The sequence below is a fragment of the Trachemys scripta genome, chromosome 3 (assembly GCF_013100865.1).
Source record: "Trachemys scripta elegans isolate TJP31775 chromosome 3, CAS_Tse_1.0, whole genome shotgun sequence".
Taxonomy (NCBI): Eukaryota; Metazoa; Chordata; order Testudines; family Emydidae; genus Trachemys; species Trachemys scripta.
Window position 1 is genome coordinate 185,309,716 of NC_048300.1, and position 20,144 is coordinate 185,329,859.

The 20,144-nt window shown below is 41.3% G+C and overlaps 1 protein-coding gene across 3 annotated transcripts in view; it reads left to right on the forward strand.

Moving 5' to 3' along the window:
- The window catches only part of KLHL29 (kelch like family member 29), a 547,902-nt gene that overhangs the window by 64,814 nt on the left and 462,944 nt on the right, over positions 1 to 20,144 (forward strand). For 2 of the 3 annotated variants that reach the window (XM_034766598.1, XM_034766596.1), the window contains exon 2: positions 16,950 to 17,059. The exons of the other annotated variant lie outside the window; for it this stretch is intronic. The gene's annotated coding sequence lies outside the window, so the exon portion shown is untranslated. The remainder of the gene's footprint in view (positions 1 to 16,949; positions 17,060 to 20,144) is intronic. 3 annotated transcript variants of the gene reach the window in all.

Genomic DNA, 20,144 nt, shown 5'->3' on the forward strand with positions numbered 1-20,144 from the left:
GTCAGTGGTAGGCAACCTATGGCACGTGTGCCGAAGGCGGCACGCGAGCTGATTTTCAGTGGCACTCACACTGCCCGGGTCCTGGCCACCGGTTCGGGGGGCTCTGCATTTTAATTTAATTTTAAATGAAGCTTCTTAAACATTTTAAAAACCTTATTTACTTTACATACAACAATCAGTTAGTTATATATTATAGACGTATAGAAAGAGACCTTCTAAAAATGTTAAAATGTATTACTGGCACGCGAAACCTTAAATTAGAATGAATAAATGAAGACTTGGCACACCGCTTCTGAAAGATTGCCGACCCCTGCAGTAAAGACATGCCTGAATGGTGTGGGTATATATTTGAGTATATTCCCAACATGACTGTCTACTTGCCAAGCCGTTGCCACCATGTCTACACCACCACAGCGAAAGGCTTCAGCAGAGGGGAAAGGCTGTGGCCGGGAGAAGCAGCAGGGAAAGGCTTGGCCTTTTCCCCGCTGCCTCTCCTTTGCCAGAGCCTTTCACTGGCATGTGTAACTACACACCATGGTGTGGAAGTGGTGTGCTTTTCGCTGCAGCGAGCAGCTACACATACACTAGATGCAGCTGGCGGTGGTATAGAAGTGTAGACGTGGCCTGAGGTTTTTCCCTGAGACTATATTAAGCAATGTTGTATAAATATACTCTTGAGGGAAGAAAAGAATTCTACAGTGCTTTTCCTGTTGCTGCTTGTTACAATGTGGGGGGTAGGTTTTTTTTGTTCCTTTTTTGAAGTAGGTTAAACTTAGGCATCCTTTTATCATCTCCCAAGAGGTGATGGCTGCTAACATTAAGATGCTACATTTCCTCCTTTACCAGTTGCAAAGCTGTGGAAAAGTGTAGGTTTGTCTCCTGGGTCTCATCAGTTCATTTAAAGTAGCCAGTTCATATTGTGTATTTGGACGACTGGCATTTTTGCTCTGAGAGATACTGGTTAGGTTAGGCTTGTACTTTTGAGAGCGCTTTAAGTCTTAAATAGTCTTAAATACAGAGCTGTAGAAGACCCAATCTAAGTTAAACAAAAAATCATAATTACTTATTATTATAAGAAATGAACAGAAAATAGATGTTTCAGTCCTGGGTGAGGTAGCAAATACTTTGCCTCATGGAAACAGTTATTAAGAAAATTTGATTTAAGAATATATTTTTATAAAGTTCACCAGGCCATGTTCAGTTAGCTACTTGGCTAGGGTTCAAATGGTTTAAATCAACGGTGCAGTTATTCATACAGTAGAAACTAAAATGATGCTCCCCCACTAGTCTACTTTCTTCAGAGGAAAAAGTATCTTAGGCTAGGTCTACACTAGGGAAAAGGATCAATTTAAGATACGCAAATTCAGCTACACGAATATTGTAGCTGAATTCGACGTATCCGATCCAACTTACCCCACTGTGAGGACGGCTCCCCCGTCGATAGCGCTTACTCCTAGCTGGGCTGGTGGAGTGCGCGCGTCAATTCGGGGATCGATTGTCGCGTCCCAACGAGACGCAATAATTTGATCTCTGAGAGATCGATTTCTACCCGCCGATCCAGGCAGGAGTGAAGACAAGCCTTTAGATTCAATTCCCTGCTCTGTTACAGACTTCCTGTGTGACCTGGGGCAAATCACTTAGCCTCTTTCTTCCTCAGGTTCCAGTCTGTAAAATGGTGATAATAGCATATGTACATTAAAAGTTTGTGAAGTGCTTTTGTGATCTACTAATGAAAAATAGTGTAAGAGCTGAGTAGTACTATTAAATAAAACAATCCCATAGGCCTGATCCAAGGCCCATCATGAGCTTCAATTTAGGCTCCAGGGGTATGTCTACACTGGGGGGGGAAAAAGCACAGCAAGTCTCAGCACCTGGGTCAACTGATTTGGGCTGGTGGGGCTCCTGCTACAGGGCCAAATATAGCACTGTACAATATATTCCCATCAGGCTGGACCTCAAGTTCTGAAACCTGGGGAAGAGGGTGGATCTCAGCCTGAGCTCCAGCCCAAGCGGGAAAGTCTAAACTGTGGTTTTGAACCCCATAGTGAGAACCCGGGCTCTGATGCTTGTTTCCGCAGGTTTTTTTCTGTTTGTTCTGCAGTGTAGATATACCCTATGAGACTATACACAACAAGATGAGTAAATAAGAAGTAAAGAAAGGTGTTTTTTTTTTTTCTAATACTGAATGTAGACAGTATTAGTGGCTTATTTTAATCTCAGAGCCTTTACGATATTAACTCTAACAGAATTGATTTGATGTGTCATCTGAATAAATAATGCTAAAATATAAATGAACTTTCGGTACATCGCCTGCAGAGAAATTGGGTCTGCAGTAGTCTAATGAGTGTATACATCCTCATTTGAGATTTTACATGGAGTTTAAAGTGAAGAGGTAGAAAGTTTACTCTCATGTGATGAGCGCTACCTTTTTTTAATACAACTGCATATATTAAATAATGGATTTGCATCATAGCAAACTAAATGCTGAAAACCTGAATATTGTTTTCGAAATGCTTTCTTCCACTGTGTCTCTGTATTACAGTGCTCTCTGGGTTTAGCCCTTTCATCATATAACAAACAAGTCAGATCCCAGTTCAGCAAAGTACTTAAAACATGTTTAAGTCTAATTGAATTCAGTGGAACTTAAATTAATGTTTACATGCTTGCTGAACTGGGGCCTCAGTTTGCAACTGTAAAAAAGTGTTGAGGAGAGTGTTGAAATCTAGATTTCCTTATCCCTCCAAACCCCTACTAGTCAACTTGCATATCTTCCAACTTGTATACCTTGCACTGTGCAAGCCAGCTGGGGTCTAGTAGATTCATAACATGCTATCCCTCTGGAGATCAGAGTGCAAGATTCTAATTAGGTCCTTCAGGTCCTCAGCTGGGAGTGCTGTGGAGTTACTATACTTTACTCCTGGGGGAAGAAGAGTCTTTTCAAAGCTTTGCAGTGATACTTCTGGACAAATCAGGATTAGCACTAACTGGCTCCAAAGGGAGTTTTGCTCAGTCCTCCTTGTCAAGAAGACCTGGAGTCTTCAGGGTGGAGGAAGGAAGGAATCTTGAGGCTCAGAAGTCCATAGAGGAAGAACAACAAAGCATTCTATGTAAGTGTGAGTTTTACATTTATTGTAAAAGAAATGTATCGTGCTAATTAACCATCTTCACTAACTGAAAATCCCAGTCCACAATAATCATCAGATCATAAAATGGCTTAAGGAAAATTTTTTCTTCCAATTCTACAGAAGCTGTAAAGTGCATGATCGGGCAGAATAAATACCTTCAGAATAACTAGGTGTACAAAAACATATTCCCATAGAATTTTATTTGTCCTCTTTTTAGGTATCATGCAGATATTGGTACCTATGAATTTTTTTATAGCATTTTTGAGGGTTTTTGCTGCCAAGGTAATTCCTTCTTAATACACTTGACTCCCAGTCCCTGAATAGATGCAGTTACTGTGACAATTCTGAACCAGATTTTTTAAGCACCTTTTTCATACTACATTTACCTCTGAAACCTCAAGTTATGAGACTTAGAAAATACAGCCTTGAGTTGACTAAATTAACTTTTCCTGATCCAAGAGATTAAATGTTGCTGTAATTTTTTAAGTAGAACCTGTTTAAGTAGAATTTGCCATCAAAGAAAATCTTGTGAAGTTGAGCAAATAGGATTTAGGGAAAGAGTTCTCCTGGGGAAACTGATTAGTTAATACTTAAGTAATCTTTGTCTTTTTGTCATCCCCACTGCACTTCCAAACCTGCAACAACACAAATGATTCTTGGATCAAGGTGATACTTGAGTCCTTTACTGGATAAATATAAAAAATAGTAGATTATTTGTTTTTATTTTGGCCTGAGAAAAGGTATAGACTCTTGTGATTCCTTTAATAAAACTCAAAGTAGGTCATAATCCCCAGCACTGTCTCCTTTAACTAGTTTTATTCTCAGTTTCCAGAGTTTTAATTACAGTGGTTGCTCCCATTAGGTGGTCTTGTTTCATGGCAGGATGTTAGACAGCATTCTCACTCTGTCATTTATGTGGACTGCGGGTATGTCTGTCAAACCATAATGAGCAATGAAAGAATGAAGAATGTTAATTTAACTGATGCTGCTTTTGCTGTTAACGGTAAGTACCACCAGCTGCACCTCATAAACATTGCTGTTTGTCTGCCTGAGCCCTGCTATTCAGTGAGGCCTGACTTGATTGATAGAGGCGGAATTAGAATGATGGGTTGTGCAGAGCAACTTTCCTGCAATGCTACTTCTGTGAGTGGTTTTTTTATTGTGAGAGACAGCTCCTAAATTTTAATTGCTTTTCGAACTTGCAAGTGCTGCTTGTGTCAAATGTTGATAATTGGTTTATGACAGAGGTATTCTAAATTAAGGAGAGGTCAGCACAGATAATTTGCATATTACCTACTAGAACAAAAAAGGTTCTGTTGAAGTGACACTTCGCTACTAGGAGGACTTCACTCTTATGTGTAAAGTTTCCATTACCGATACATGATTTCTTAAACAATGAGTCGTACTAGGAAAGGAATATCTTGAATAGCAGAGTGCAAAGTCTATAATTAGTGAAGTTACTGAACAATGTACAACTTTATGAAGAGTTTGGTTCCAGCACATTCAACATTCATGATAACCTGCAAAATAAAGCTGGACGCTTCTGTAAATCTATCCGTCTCCGTATGTGTTAGGCAAAATATACACTTTGCTTCTGCTGAATGCTTCATCATTATATCGGCCAATATCAAGCAAAGAACATAACACTGGCCACTTGTGCTCTGGTGCCACCCTCACCTTGTGAATCTCTCCTTCCTTTGGTAGCCATGGGGCCTGTGTTCTGGTTGCCCCTATGGTATGTCATCCTTTCCAGTGGTTCCCTGCTTGGTCTAAATGCCTTGATCTTTTCCTAAACTGTTTTTATTTTTTGCATGACCCCTTATTTATATATTCTTTCCCCTTCTCACTTTTTAGACCAGTTTAGACACCCTTAGTTTGATGATGTTTATTTGCATTTTACTCTGTGTGCATGTGCATAAAGCATTTAAGGAGTGGGAAGGGAAAGTAAAATTAACATTTTAAACTTTCTCAGTAACATTATATTATTTTCCCCTCTCTTCTAATACCTATCCCAAACTCTGCATGCTTAACTATTAAAAGGGACAATACTCTATGACAAATCAAAGTGCCATCAAACACTTGATTGGGCCACCATTAGCCAAAAAAAAAAAAGCCATTAATATTTTCCAACACCCTACTTAGGTATGGAAGTACATAGCCTTCTCTAGTTCTTTTGTTTTCTGTACATCGTTAATGAAGAAACGGAAGAAGGCAGTGATGGAGTGCTGGGATGGGAATATACAAACCCTAGAGTGAGCTAGGTGAGGAAGGTGTTAATAATTTGGCCTTCAAACAGAGGACTGCAGTTAGTTCCTCTCTGCAACACCTGTGAGAAATATTCAGCTTAAAATAAACAACCTTCCAAGTGGAGAAGATAAAAGGGAGGAAACAGGCTTTGGGGGGCTGGCTGCCTTGCCAAGTGGAATACAACCCTTCCAGGCTCAGAAGGACCTATCCTCACAAGGACTGAGAACTACAGCTACAAGTAGAGGACTGAGTTTTGGTCTGTAATTTGGGTTAGGGGTCAGAATGCTGGAGGAACCCATGCCCTGGTTGCATTTCTAGTCCCCCATTTGTGCCTGCTGGCTTGTTTGCAGGCAGATGCTAATCCAGGGGTTTCCTGGTGGTATGGAAGGCTCATTTTAGAGTGTCTGGCTGCTTCCAGAGTGGGACAGAGTACGCCGGTTTCCTTGATATAGGGGAAGGCCTCTAGACAACTAATTCGTGGGATTTAGCTCATCTGAGCCGGTGTATGGACTGACCAATGGGCGAATAGTAGCAGCTGACCAAGGCTTGTCTAAAGAAAGCAAAGGCCTTGTTATGGACTCTGTGACTTTGGAGACTAACCTCAGCCTACACTTGGCTTGGAACAATGATCCTTATTCAACTAGATTTAACTTGTGAATTTAAATAAGCACCGCTGTCTTCCCAGCTTCCCCTTGGAGGCATCTCTGTCATTTATTTGTCTGTAGCCTGCTGATCCTCCCACTGAGGGCACCTGCATGCTTGCCTAGAAGCCACAAGCCAGGATCAGAACTCAGGAATTCTTGGGTCCCAGTCCAGTGCTCTGACTGTGCCTCTTACAATACATTGAACATCACCCTTCTCTGCCTTCCTCTTCAGGTGTTTATCTGTCTTCTTTCTGGTGTTGATCTCATATTTGCCACCAGTAGAGCTACGATAACAAACGTTCCCTAGTAACTGGATTAGATTTTCTGTCTTTAAAATGGGGTGAAGGAGGAAGAGAACTAGTTTTCTAAACTTCTGATCACACATGTGAGGTAATTATTAACTTCAGGCGGACTGCATTAAACAACAAATAAACAAAATCTTTATTTTCAACAACTCCATCACCGTTATGCTCATTTTCCTCAGGCAGGGCATTCCAGATAGACCACTTAATGTACTACTAACCATTATCTTCTCATCTAGTTTGCTCAGTATTGACAGATAATAGATGATCCCATTACAAATAAATTTGACACTGCATCCACGAAGATGTGAAAATTGGAGTCTCTCATCATGATTTAAAATGTGTGCTCCCTTGCTCAAATTGGGTATAAGACTCTACTTGCAGATAAAGTAGGCCAAATTGCTGGAAAGGCTGCTTCAGTGGCATACAGGTTAATGTAGATGTATTATGTCTTTATGTAACCCATAAGAGGATAACTTTTTAGCAGAAGATTTGGGCTGAATGTGCACTTGATCAGGGATCCTCATTTATAACTCATGGTCACACTACTAGTATGGCATGAAGTCACCCCTATAATCATGAAGATTAATTCTATAGCTATACAACGTAGATTGGGAGGAAAGATCCTGAGGTCTTGTGATTAAGGCACTGGATTGCGGACCCAAGATACCTGGATAATATTCTCATTGGCCCCTTGTGTGCGCATGGGCAAGTCACTTCAATCTCTTTCTACCTCAGTTCCCCATTTCTAATAATACTTCCTTTCATGCCCCGCCCCATCATTTTTTTTAAAGACTGTATTCTCTGTGGGAAAGATACTGTCTCTTCCTATGTATATGTACAGTACAGAGCACAATCTGGCTCCAATATTAGTTGGGGAATTGTACGCACTATTGCAATACAAATAATAAATAGTTGCCTTTGTTGGGGGGAGGGGAATAATTTCCCTGCAACTTTCCATATGAATTGCAATAACACCTTGGTCAAAATATAGCAAATAACCTACTGACACACACATGACTTAATACAAATAGAGGAAGAAGTGACATGATTCATGGGTAACCATGAGCATATGTCCTCTTTTCTTTGTAACTCTTACCCCCCACATACTTTGCCACCTTTTGCTGTGCTATGTCTGTCTTTTGAGTGTAAGCCCCTTGGATCATGGACCTGTCACCTTTATTTGCCTGTGTCACTTCAGTGGTTCATACTGCAAGCCTCTGTGAAACGAAACAGCCCCACTGTGCAATACAGTGAAAAAAGGCTTTTTTGTTTGTCTGTTTTGTATAGTCACTTTCATGCAAAAGTACCCTGTCTGGGACACCCAACGGAGCAGGCGAGTGACTGTTCATGTGACCAGCCTGCACCGTTAAATGCTCAATGGATCGCTGTTTTGAGAGCTTCTGATTTTAAATGACAAAAGAGGGACAGAGAAATTGAGTGAGGAGAAGTTCTGAGCTGAGACTTTAAATGAGATGAAGTGTGTGACAAAGGAAGAATGTTCCCAAGTAGCTGGAGATGCAGAGGAGAAGGCTCTTGCACCTGTAGTGGGATGAGTGTGTGGCAAGATAGACAGGGATTAATGTTAGCTGAGCAGAAGGAGCAGTGTGAGAGACATTCCATTAGGTAAACTGGAGCATGTTTATCTTAGTCTCAACACATACACACATCAGTTTATTGAATAACAAGCTTCTAATAAATCTTTACAGACAGGATGCAGAACCATGCCTGGGTCTATAGTGCATATAACATTGGCCTTCCAACTTGTATTGTTTAAACTCACTTTTGAAAAAAATGTCTACCACAAATTCCTGACTAACAAATCAATATTCGTGTAGACCTAAGAGGACTTTCTCCCTTCCATGTATCTATATAAATCCAGCTAATCGTGGTGAGAGGTGTAAGTGTGTGTGTATCAAGGGAAGTGTTTTAGTTCTACTGCTTACCTATTAGTGGCTCCCTAGATAAGATCAAAGGAGTGAGAATGGAGGTAAAAATGACATAACAGGACACAAGTTTGCTTTATACTTTGGCAAAACACATTAAAAGTGGCAGGGGTCAAGGTGGTTGTTTGAGGGTTGGCAGGCTGTCTCAATGGCTTAAGCAAGTGATTTAACCCACCATGCATTATTATCCTTGTAGTTACACCACCAGCCATTTGGTTGGCATTTCTGGGTTCAATCCTTAGGTTATTGTTGGGTGCATTGAGGAGAGACTGGGAAGGCTCTGGAAGAGTGCTGCCTCCTATTCTCTATCCCCAATTCCATGCATGCACATCTGGACTATGATGAATTATAGTGACTGTTGGGAGAGTTTTTATGATGCTGGGCCAGTGTGGTGCAGGAAAACAGAAGCAAAAAATCTATGGCACCACTGCTGCAACTCCTCTAAAAGATAGATTTTAATTGTGATTTTGTGTGTGTGTGTGATGTTGGTCGTGTGCATGCGTTCCACACCTTCACATGGTTCATTCCTCCACAAGTTTCAAATCCCACCCATCTGAAGTGTTGGAAGTAGCTAGAAGACTTTGGCTGCTGAAGCAACTATCTTTGCTCAAAAGGATTCCAGTTACCCCGCTCTAGGATGCAGCAGCTCTTCAATACTTCATCTTTTAAAACACATTTTTCTTTCCTTTGTATTAAACACCCTCAGCTGCCAGTGTCTGGATTTTTGGCCAATTCTGCTTGTGTTTTTTGCCACATGCTTTTTTTTTTTTTTTTTTATGTGGTGTTTATTTTCATTTAGACTTCAGTTTAAATCTAGTGAAACCAGAACAAGCCCACAAAGTATAAGTTGACTGTAAAGACCACATAATAGTGGGGAAAGACAGATGTGTAGTGCTTCCTCAGCACCACATGGAAAGGCCGCAGACCCTGGGTTTATATAGCCTAAGTCACTTTTCATTTTTATTATTTTAAATTGAGCAGCTCAATTTTCATGGCATATCATCCTTAACTCAGTTGAATGACATCTATAGTACCAAGAGAACAATGACATCTATAGTATCAAGAGAACAAATTCTTGCTGTGAACACATTATTTTAGATTGTCATGGGATCCAGAACTCCCATCTACTTGCTTGACTCTAAGGTACCCGGCCCCCTCCCACATGCAATCAACTTCCTTCTCCCTCTTCACCTCCAAAGAGCTTTTTTTAAGGCAGGAAGAGCCGGTAGTCTGTTATATCTCTGTGGTGGCATCCCCCAAGGACAAGTCAGGGTGCTGGTGGTCTCTTAAAACATAATGGGGAAAGGCAGGTTAGGGCTCCTATGAGTGCATGGGGATGCTGCCCACAGCTAGTCCTTGCCTCTGACTGGCTAAAAGGGATACCATGTCAGATTTTCAGCTTAAGGCTCAAGCCCCAGCCAAAATAAGAGTAGGGGTCTGTCATAACTATAAAGGGAAGGGTAATAGCTGTCCTGTGTACAGTACTATAAATCCCTCCTCGCCAGAGACTCCAAAATCCTTTTCCCTGTAAAGGGTTAAGAAGCTCAGGTAACCTGGCTGGCATCTGACCTAAAGGACCAATAAGGGGACAAGATACTTTCAAATCTTGGGGGGAGGGGGGGGAAGGCTGTTGTTTGTGTTCTTTGTTTGGGAGTGTGTTCGTTCTGGGGACTGAGAGGGACCAGACATCAATCCAGGTTCTCCACATCTTTCTAAACAAGTCTCTCCTATTTCAAACTTGTAAGTAAATAGCCAGGCAAGGCGTGTTAGTTTTCCTTTGTTTTTCTCAACTTGTAAATGTACCTTTTACTAGAGTGTTTATCTTTGTTTGCTGTACTTTGAACCTGAGACTAGAGGGGAGTCCTCTGAGCTCTTTAAGTTTGATTACCCTGTAAGGTTAATTTCCATACTGATTTTACAAAGATGATTTTTACCTTTTTTCTTTAATTAAAAGCCTTCTTTTTAAGAACCTGATTGATTTTTTCCTTGTTTTAAGATCCAAGGGTTTTGGATCTTGATTTACCAGGAGTTGGTGGGAGGAAGGAGGGGGGATGGTTAATTTCTCCCTGTTATAGATCCCGGGGGGGTTGGAACTGATTCACCAGGAGTTGGTGGGAGAAAGGAGGGGAATGGTTAATTTCTCCTTGTTTTAAGATCCAAGGGGTTTTGGATTTGTTTTCACCAGGGATTTGGTGAAGGTTTTTCAAGGCTTCCCAGGAAGGGAATCCATTGAAATGGTGGCAGCCAAACCAGAGCTAAGCTGGTAGTTAAGCTTAGAAGTTTTTCATGCAGGCCCCTACATTTGTACCCTAAAGTTCAAAGTGGGGATCCAGCCCTGACATCTTTTCCCCCCTCCAACCTTAACACCCCAAGTGGTCGAGTGAGAGCACACACAATGCATCTTCACATCCCTCTGCTTTAAATAAGTAGAAATCACTTTTGCCAAACCTTCTGGACACATGGGAGAAATTTAGCTAGTTAAGGAACAAGAAGAAATACCTGTTACTTCAGCCAGAATGTAATAGGGATCTTATCGAAGTTACTCCTGTAGGTTTTGAAATCCTTTCTGCAGGAATCTTTTTAACCGCCTGTTTCAGGGTGCTGTCCAACTCAGGCCACCCCACAATGGGGCAACGCAGTCACCCCATCTTATGTTCCCTAATTGGCACTCACTCAAGCATTTCAAAATAATGTTCCCTCTCTTGGGTTCTGGCATATTAAGCCGTAAAATAAAATAATCAGTTTGGCCTTTCTAGGCACAAGCCGTTCTTCCCAAGTCCTGTTTAACACACACTTCCTTCCCGTTTTGCAGCAGCAGGCAAAGGAGGTTTCTTCCTAGTTTCTGCTGTCTTTTGGCTCTTTGCTAAACCCAGCATGGTTCCTTTTAGCTCTGTGATCAAAGTCTTCCTGCCTGTGGTGCAGGGTTTCTCTACCGTCTTCCTTCTTAGGACAGGGTTTCATAGTCTATCATCCTGGCTCTACTGCTGCAAAGCCTTCTTGCTCCCTTCAGGTCTCTGTATCCCATCTTACAGAATGCATGGCCTGGCTACCTCCTCACATGACCTTTGATTATCTGACTCAGCACAGGCCAGAGCTTGGGGAAATGAATGGGTTTGTGCCAGTTTTGCTTGCTTACAGAGAAGGCCTGAAAAAAGTTTCTCAAGGGCAAAAACAAACATAGTTTTATTTACAATGGACATTTTAGGTATTTTCTATCTTGGCAGACTCTGGAATACCAGTAAAACTTTTAACATCTCAGGATACAGAGGCTGAAAGTTGAGCAACAGGTGTAGAAAACAATTAAACTTTAAAAGTCTTTATTCTTGTTGGTGACACCTGTAATTCCAATGTCTAACAGCCATTTTAGTGAGAAGGTGAATTCTGCTTCAGTTAAGAGATTAGAGAGCTCTCAATGTACTGTGTGCCTCCGAGACGCTCACCAAATCCTCAAGAAAGCCAGAAGATCATAATGAGGCATGAAAAGTTCGTTGTGAATTTTTAAGGACATCCAGCTAGTGTAGCAAGCTGCTTGTGTCCAACTTCAAAGAAACTGTATTGCTGAGGTGAACGAATTTGCTCAGAATACTGCCTGTTCATAGAAAAAGACTTTCTAGAGTCTATTTTTTTGCATCTGAATAGCCTGTCTTTGAGCACCACATATTGCAAGATCAGTTTTCACTCAAAATTTTTTGGGAACATTTTTAGATAATTTAGAACAGACAAGAACTTCTCCTTTGCAGCATGACAGTTATCTGTATGCATTAGCTGCTAGAGATAAACGTTGTCTGGATAATGTAATGACCATTAATAATGGTCTAGAGTGGTCCAAGGCAAGAGAAGGTAATCACATCTCATGCTTTGGGGGTCTAACCTCAGGCTTCATCTCCATGTGCAGTATTGCACAAATAGGCATATTAGAATTTTAACTTTCATTTAAAGCAGTGAATGCTTTGGGGTTCGCAAAATGTATCAGGGGGTCTCAGAAAAAATTCTGTAATGGCAGACAGATCCGTCCCTTGGGCCGTCAGCCCAAGCCCCATGACCATAACTTCCTGGCAGAACATAAACTTCGGTTGGATCAGTACACTAAAACCAATATAACTGCACACCTAAAAGGACTTGGCACAACGTTCAGGAAATACTTTCCAGTTATGTCAGCTGATAGTGGCTGGATTCGCAACCTCTTTGATGATACCACTTTCTCAACGCAGATAATAAAATAAAAATAATAATATATGGAGATATCCTATCTCCTAGAACTGGAAGGGACCCTGAAGGGTCATTGAGTCCAGCCCCCTGCCTTCACTAGCAGGACCAAGTACTGATTTTGCCCCAGATCCCTAAGTGGCCCCCTCAAGGATTGAGCTCACAATCCTGGGTTTAGCAGGCTAATGCTCAAAACACTGAGCTATCCCTCCCCCCAATATTGAGCCCTGAGGAAAAAGAGAAATTGATTGAGATCTCCTGTGATTATGAACTAAAAAGGAGTTTCAGGAGTCTGTCATTGATCAACTTTTGGCTGAGTTTAAGAAACTAATACCCCCTGCTGGCAGCAAAAGCTACTATAGTTTTGTTACAGTTTTCAACAACTTACTTATGCTAGAAAGTATTTTCCTCATATGCACATCTGAATACCAAATACAGAAGCAGACTCAATGCTGAACCAGACCTGAGACTTTATGTTTCTCCAATGGTTCCAGACTTCCAAGAGCTATGCAGATCAAAGCAAGTACATCCATCACACTCAGGAGATTTAAACTTCAAGACTCCTGTGAAAGTGAAATGAATTATATTAAAGAAATAGAATGAATTAAAGAATGCTGTATGTACCTTTAAGTAGAAATGAGAAATGCTGCAAGCCAGGGGGGCAGGAAAGCAGACATTAACTGCTTAACTTGCCACTTAAGGGCAATTGGTGAAGCATTAGTCTTAGATCGATAAGAGTTAACAAGGAAGCAGGTTATGCATATTGTGCTCCATGCATATTTTACAATTTTGCTCTCTCTGTCCCTTTGTTTAGTTTACACCCTTTTATCTGTATAAATAAGACTGTTTGAATCTTGCATGGAGGCTCACATTATCTGAATGTATTAGCAGAGCGCTGTGCTAATAAAACAGAGTGGTCTGACAAACTATGAGTCCTGAGTATAACTTTGACACTCCTTATGAGAAATGGAAAGGGAGGTGGATATTTTTCTGCTGTTTCTAAAATTAAATAGGCTGCTAGTGTGTTTTTTTTTTTTAAATTATTGTGAAGAACAAGTTTAAGCTTTGTTGTAGTCGTGCGTTGTTTGCATGGACTGCTCAAGACCCGAATGCTTGTGGGAGGAATTCTTTATTTGAGTTGGCTTCTTAAATACCTTCATGCTGTTTCAGGTTTGGTACGCCTTGATGAAATATGTAGGAGGATTAATCGAAGAGATATGAGCTACAAAAGTGAAATCTTGGAAGAGTGTTGCTGTTTTCATAATGTAATAAAATTAATAATATAATAATGTAATAATAAATGTGTTATAAAAACCCCAAATTATTTCCAATATCACTGCTTCTATAATTTATGCTCAGGTAAGTGAGAAAATCCCTGGAAATATTCTTTTTTAGGAGGGGGTTTGCGAGATTTGATATTTTCGTGAAAGGGGTTGGTGGGTTGTTAAAGTTTGGGAACCACTGATTTAAAGCATCAAGTGTAGACCCCTTCAGGCAAGATACCAGATTAGATTTAACATTATTCCATTATGAAATGGCCGGTCATCTTTCCCTATAGAGCTGCGTAACCAGAAATAATCTGTGGTCCTTGTCTAATATTGATTGTGTGCACAACTTCTAGCAAAATGCCCCTCTCCCCTCGCCTCCCCTCCCCTCCCCTCCTCTTTCCCAGTAAGTGCTTTGTTTGCAAAGGATTCTGGCGAGCTTTTTCGTAATACTTATTCATTGCGTTTGAGTCTGTGTAAAATAGCTTTGTTTATGAACTGATATTTTTAATAGCATATTTCACTGTTTCCATTTAAACTGAGAAGTGACATCTTTGTTTTTCCCTTTTAAAAGGCAGCATAATCCAGATGCCTGTCAAAGGAATTGTTGATGTAGCATTTTATGAGCAATCCTTCTGTTTGAGTTTATTTTTGTTTTGTCAGAAATGTTTGCCAAGCTCTTGTGAACTCCCCGTGAATATTACTGAGGTATGCTCCCTTTTTAAGAAATGATTATCCATGCAGGAATACAAATTGTACAGTCAGTCATAATTCTGGGCCATGAAAATTTTTTAAACCTATGGAATGCATTAGGAGGGGTGGGGTTTCATTTTTGTCTTCAGTGTACATTATCCAGCATTGGACATCTTTAAAATCACTTTCTGTCTCACCATTGACTTACGTGCTGAGGTCTGTGTGCTCCAAAAGATGGAGATGATATCAGCCCACAACACCCAAAGTAATTGGATATTTGAATGCTAAGCTACACTCCCGTCTCTGACATACAAAGATGCTCATTTTCTGCAGTGCTAAACAGTGGCCCGTCTACCTGGTGTCTTATGTTCACAAGGTAGTTGATGTCTGAAAAAATAACACATTAAAAAGGAAGTGATAACTATCGGGTAGGGAGTTTAAAAAACCCTCTCCTCTCTAATTTGGCTCATACAGGACATGCATTTTGTTTTAATGGCTTAGAATTTTATGCTGAATCTGCAGTTGTTACAGTTGTTTTCTTAATGCAATCTGCTATTGAACCACAACTAAATTTGATAAGATTAAAAAAAAACATCTTTTAGAAATCCTTTTCAGGATTTTTTGCTGCTAGGTATGTAAATAGCAGCAAGTTTAAACACACTCTCTAATCCTGTTTTTGTGTTGCCCATATAATAATTTTGCCTGCTCTTTGGGACAGCGGGTGGTGGAAGTGGTGATCAAGCAAGGATTTTGGCATAAGCCCTTCTTTATAAACCATTTTCATGGTGGAGGATTACAGCGCTCTCTCTCTCTCTCTCTCTCTCTCTCTCTCTCTCCCCTCCACCCCCTTCAGACTGCCTCTGTCTAGCTGTGCCTGCCACTTTTCCCTCTTCTCCACCTCCATCTACATTAAGGAGCAATACTGCATCTGGCTGTGCTTAGAGCACCACAGAAGTCAATTTGGCTCCGTGTAGGTGTGAACCCAGTCTGCCTGCATGGAGCCAGTTGCAGATTGGGGCCTTCGCTGTTTGGGTATTTGAATAGTGCTTAGGACACTATTCTGTATGGAGTCTCTGCATGCTAAACTAATACAACAACCTCTCCCAACATTTTGCTTTTGTTATTGCTGGTCTCTCTAATAGCACATCATGCAATTGGGGGCTTTATGAGTCCTTAGAGTTTATCATCTCTTGCTTAAAACCGTATGTTGCAACATACTCCTCTTATAGATATTGTACTCAGAATTTGTGCCATTCTCATTAAACTCCATTAAAGAAGATATAGCCTGGCCCTGTGGATAAGGCATAGGAGTGGAGAGGCCTAGGTGCTTTACACTTACCCAGAGTCACATGGCAAGTAAGTCACTTCACCTGCTTCTATTTCTGTTTCCCTTCCCACCCTGTGGCGTATCTATTTGGATTGTAAACTCTTCGGGGCAGAGACTGTCTCTTAACGTGTGTTTGCACAGATTGTGTTTGAGGCTTCTAGGTGCTGCCATAGTAAAAATAATTGATGGGAATACTCAGTGGGGGGAGGGCCATGAATGCTCACATCTCATGAGATGGAGCATGTGACTGTGGTGCAGCTTGTAGGTAGAGCCCCTGAATCGTTTTGTGCTGATTCAGAATGTATCTAAAATGTAAGTAGTGTGTATCTGTCAGTGCAAAGTGTGTGTGTGTTTGCGGGGGGGGGGGGGGGGGAACGCTTAACTTGAGGTATCTGGAGGAAAGAACCACTGATTGCATTGTTCAAGGGAAGGAAGCTAGCTGTAAATTGGGAATTAATTTATACTAACTCATTTACCTGTCCAAGGATCTCTTGTCACTGTAAAAATTTTCTCCATACAGCCCAAAACTCAAAGTAAAAATGTGAAATCAATAGGTAGTGTTATATTCAGTTAAAATAATTCCCAGATAATGGCAGCAGTTCATTCTTGCAGGGATACATGCCACTTCCTGTCATGAAGATTACTTTCACATATATTACATCTGAAAGAGGGAACATAGGCATAAAACTGCTTTGTTATTATGAATAGTGACTTTACACTAGGCATTAAAACTATATATATATTTATTTGAAATTGATCTTCTGGGATTATTTTTACTGCATAGGCATGTTTCAGTACAGTCATATAGCTTTTAAATTATCTTGGTCCACTTTGTCTTGTGCATGTGCTTGTGTGCTCTCTTTTTTGTAGCAGTTTATTAAAGAGAAGATTGCCACAACCCCCTGGTTTTTTTCCATCTTGATAAGAGGGTTAACACCATGTTACCTGGGGTATTGGCCATTCTCTGTTAAACCCTAATAATCCACCAGGAACCTGGCTCTCTACACTTCATGGAGATTTTTGTCACCTCTGGGAGATTAAAGTTCTTCATGCCGATCATGGTGACATTTAACTTCTCCGATTGTGGAGCTATTTTTCACTTGTGCTGTGCTCATTGGAAGGCTCTTCTTATTAAATATAGATTACTTCATCTTCAGATAGAAAATAGCCTTTTTTTTCTTCAACTCTTTCTAGGTAGTCTGGTTTCCCAGAAATCTCCTGCTAAATGCAAGGATTTGCTGTCCTGCAGTTTACTTACTGTATTGCCAGAGATTGAATTTGACACAGATTCTGGAAACCACAAGGTAAGAATACAATTATTTATTTTTTATAACCTAGAAAACAGTTTGTTTTCATGATAGCAAGTCCACCTATAAAATCTTTTCAGCTTTCTCCTTCATGACCTCTTGTCACCTAACAAATACAATTTGGGCCCTGTTTTATCTTTCAATGACTGCAGTAAATCTGTATCTGGGCAGATGCAACTGAATTGCTGCATTACAATATAAGAAGTGGGGAAGTAGGGTAAAAACTGATTCTGCAAACACTACCATGAGGAGTCATATTTCAATTCAGTGGGATGACTCAGAGAAGTGAGTACAATGTCAGTACTAAGACTTCAGAATCAGGCCCTACATTATGTAACCTTTACAATAAGAAGTTATAAACTGGGTGGACAAATTCTATGTCTTAATTTATATACGTGCATGCACACACTTTATTATATATTACACACAAAAATATGTTAAACGAACATTATTAAGGTTGCAAAGGTAAACACTCAAAAGTGAAGAAACACCAGAATTAAGATTGCCTAAGTTTTTTTTAAACAAAACAGACTAAAAAAATAGAAATTCCATCATGTGGCATCCACGTGGGTCATCAGCACAGTTGGAAGCTTTAGATCCACTGCACAGACCTCTGCTACTTGAGCTAAAGAAGTAAATAATAGCAGTAATCAGTTGTAATCTTCTATGTGGACAAGCACTAGCGGGAGATGAGATTTGCCAAAGGGTTTTACAAATACCTGCCGACAGCAGAGGAAAGATGGGACTCTGGAATCTTGGGTTCCAATCCAAGGTGGGGTGCTCTATTGGACACACTCTTCTGCCTGTTTCCCCCAAGTGTGACCCCTTTGCCCCTAACCAGACCCTGTCTAGTCATGTCTTTCCCACCCGTCTCCTTGTTCCAGTGCTATTCGCTTTACCTAGACCAGCAGTTCTCAACCAGGGGTCTGAGGCCTCCTGGTGGGCTGCGAGCAGATTTGAGGGGGTCCGCCAAGCAGAGACTCACTGGGGTTCAGGGCAGAATGCCACCTGGGGCTGAAGCTAAAGCCTGAGCAACTTAGCTTCACTGAGCCCTGTGTGGCGTGGGGCCCCAGGCAGTTACCCTACTTGCTACCCCCTAATGCCGGCCCTGGCTTTTATATGCAGAAAAACAGTTGTTGTGGCACAGGTGGGCTGTGGAGTTTTTATAGCATGTTGGGGGGCGGGGGCTCAGAAAGAAAAAGGTTGAGAACCCCTGACCTAGACAGTATCTGTCTCCACTCCTCAGGTTTCTTATCCCAGTCCCAGACTTTCTCTCTCCCCTCCCAGACTCAGTCTTCTTGTCCAGCTATTTCCAGTTCCCTCCACCTCTGATCCTTGTCCCCAGTTTTCTTGTCTAGCCCCTCCTAGTTCCCAGTCACACCCCATTCCTCATCTGATCTCTCTCTTCCCCCTCAGCCTAAGTTTCCAATCACTCTTATGCCCATATTCTATGTTCCCCCAATGGCTCTGTCTCCCTCCCATGGTTCCTCATCCAGTTTGTGTCCTCACCTTGGCTTCTTCTCACAGTCTCTTTTCCCAGTCTCTCCCTGCCACCTACCAGTCCCCTCCCCACCCTAGGTCCTTGTCCTGTGCTCCTTCCCAGGTCTGGCTCCTGTCCCCTTTGCATTTGAATTAGGCAGCTTCCTCTTCCATGCTGCCTGGATGTCCGCAGGGGGTTACTGAGGGAACAAGAGAGGCTTCCTGCTCTTAGTTCTGGTGCCCTGATCCCGACCTGGCACTGCTGCTGTAGGGACTGCAATTACAGGGAAAATCCTCCTCATCTCTCTGCACCTCCGGCTGGAGCATGCTCACCGCTCTGCCAAATTTCAAGCCCCTGCTCCAAAGCATGGGGGCACTAGGGCTTCTCAAAAGGTCTTTACTAAACTAGGGTTTAACAGAGACAAAACAACCTATTTTTCCCTGGTCTCAGTCTTGGAAATGGATGAACTCTTTTGGCCAAAATTTTCCTGAGGCAGACAGACACCTAGTGTGGAAAATTTCAGCCCAGTCTCTTAAAGTTTGGCAATATTTTAACTAAATGAAAACAGGGTCTTAGAATGGGAAGTATCGGGCATTGTTAATACTAATTAATAATTAATAATTAAGGGCCTGATCTCACATGCACATATCGGTTGGGAGACCGTGTGTATATGCACATTATTAGAGTGCTCGGGATAGAACAGAGAGATATATAAAATGGAATCATTTTACTGGCAACGGAGACTAAAAATGAAATGTGATCATAGCCCAGCTGTATAAATATAAAATAAATGTATTTGAAAAATAAACCAGAATTGTGAGTAAGGTTTTCACCTGGAATTGTATTCTAGTTGTAGTAAAAGTAAATGTTCAATTATGTATTTAAAAAGTAGCTCTGTTTCTGTATGTGTTGGTAGAGCATAACTTGGGCCACCATCCAGGAGACAGACCCAGTATGGATACTCTGCCAAGCTTGGCCTGGCCAGGGGTGTGTCAGCTGATGAAAAGGTCAGCAGGGAGAGGAAGAGATCTCCTGCCTGCTTTGCTGACTAGCTCATTGGTGGGTGGGGAGGGAAAAAAGAGAGAAGAGTCCCTGTTGCAGTGCTCCAACAACAACTAGTACTCTGGCCAGGGTGGCTGGAGCTTCATGTGGAAGTACCTTGGCTTGATATGTGCAGGGAAGGAGATGAAAACAGTGGCTCAAGAGGCAAACAGGAGTCAGGGGAGTCTGAGGGAGAGTGTTTAATAGAGTGAGATGGGAAAGTACAGTTAAGAGGAGGGAAAATGGGCTAAATGAGAGGAATTTGTGTTCGTACAATACAGACAAATGAATTTATTTTCTGTTGTGCTAATATCACAAGTTCAATTCGTTGGGCATGTGGTAGTATAATACACTTGATATGAAATTAAAAAACCTTCCTCTGATGTTCCGAGGATGGTCCTTGGCTGGCTACCGAAGTAAAGATATTGCGACATTCCTCCTACTAATATTTCTGAAACAACGTACTGTGCCTGTTACTTGATGATAGGAGAACTCTTGTGGTTTTGTTAGAGCAAATTATAATCTATTAATAAAATTGTCATGTGTATATTCTTATGAAGT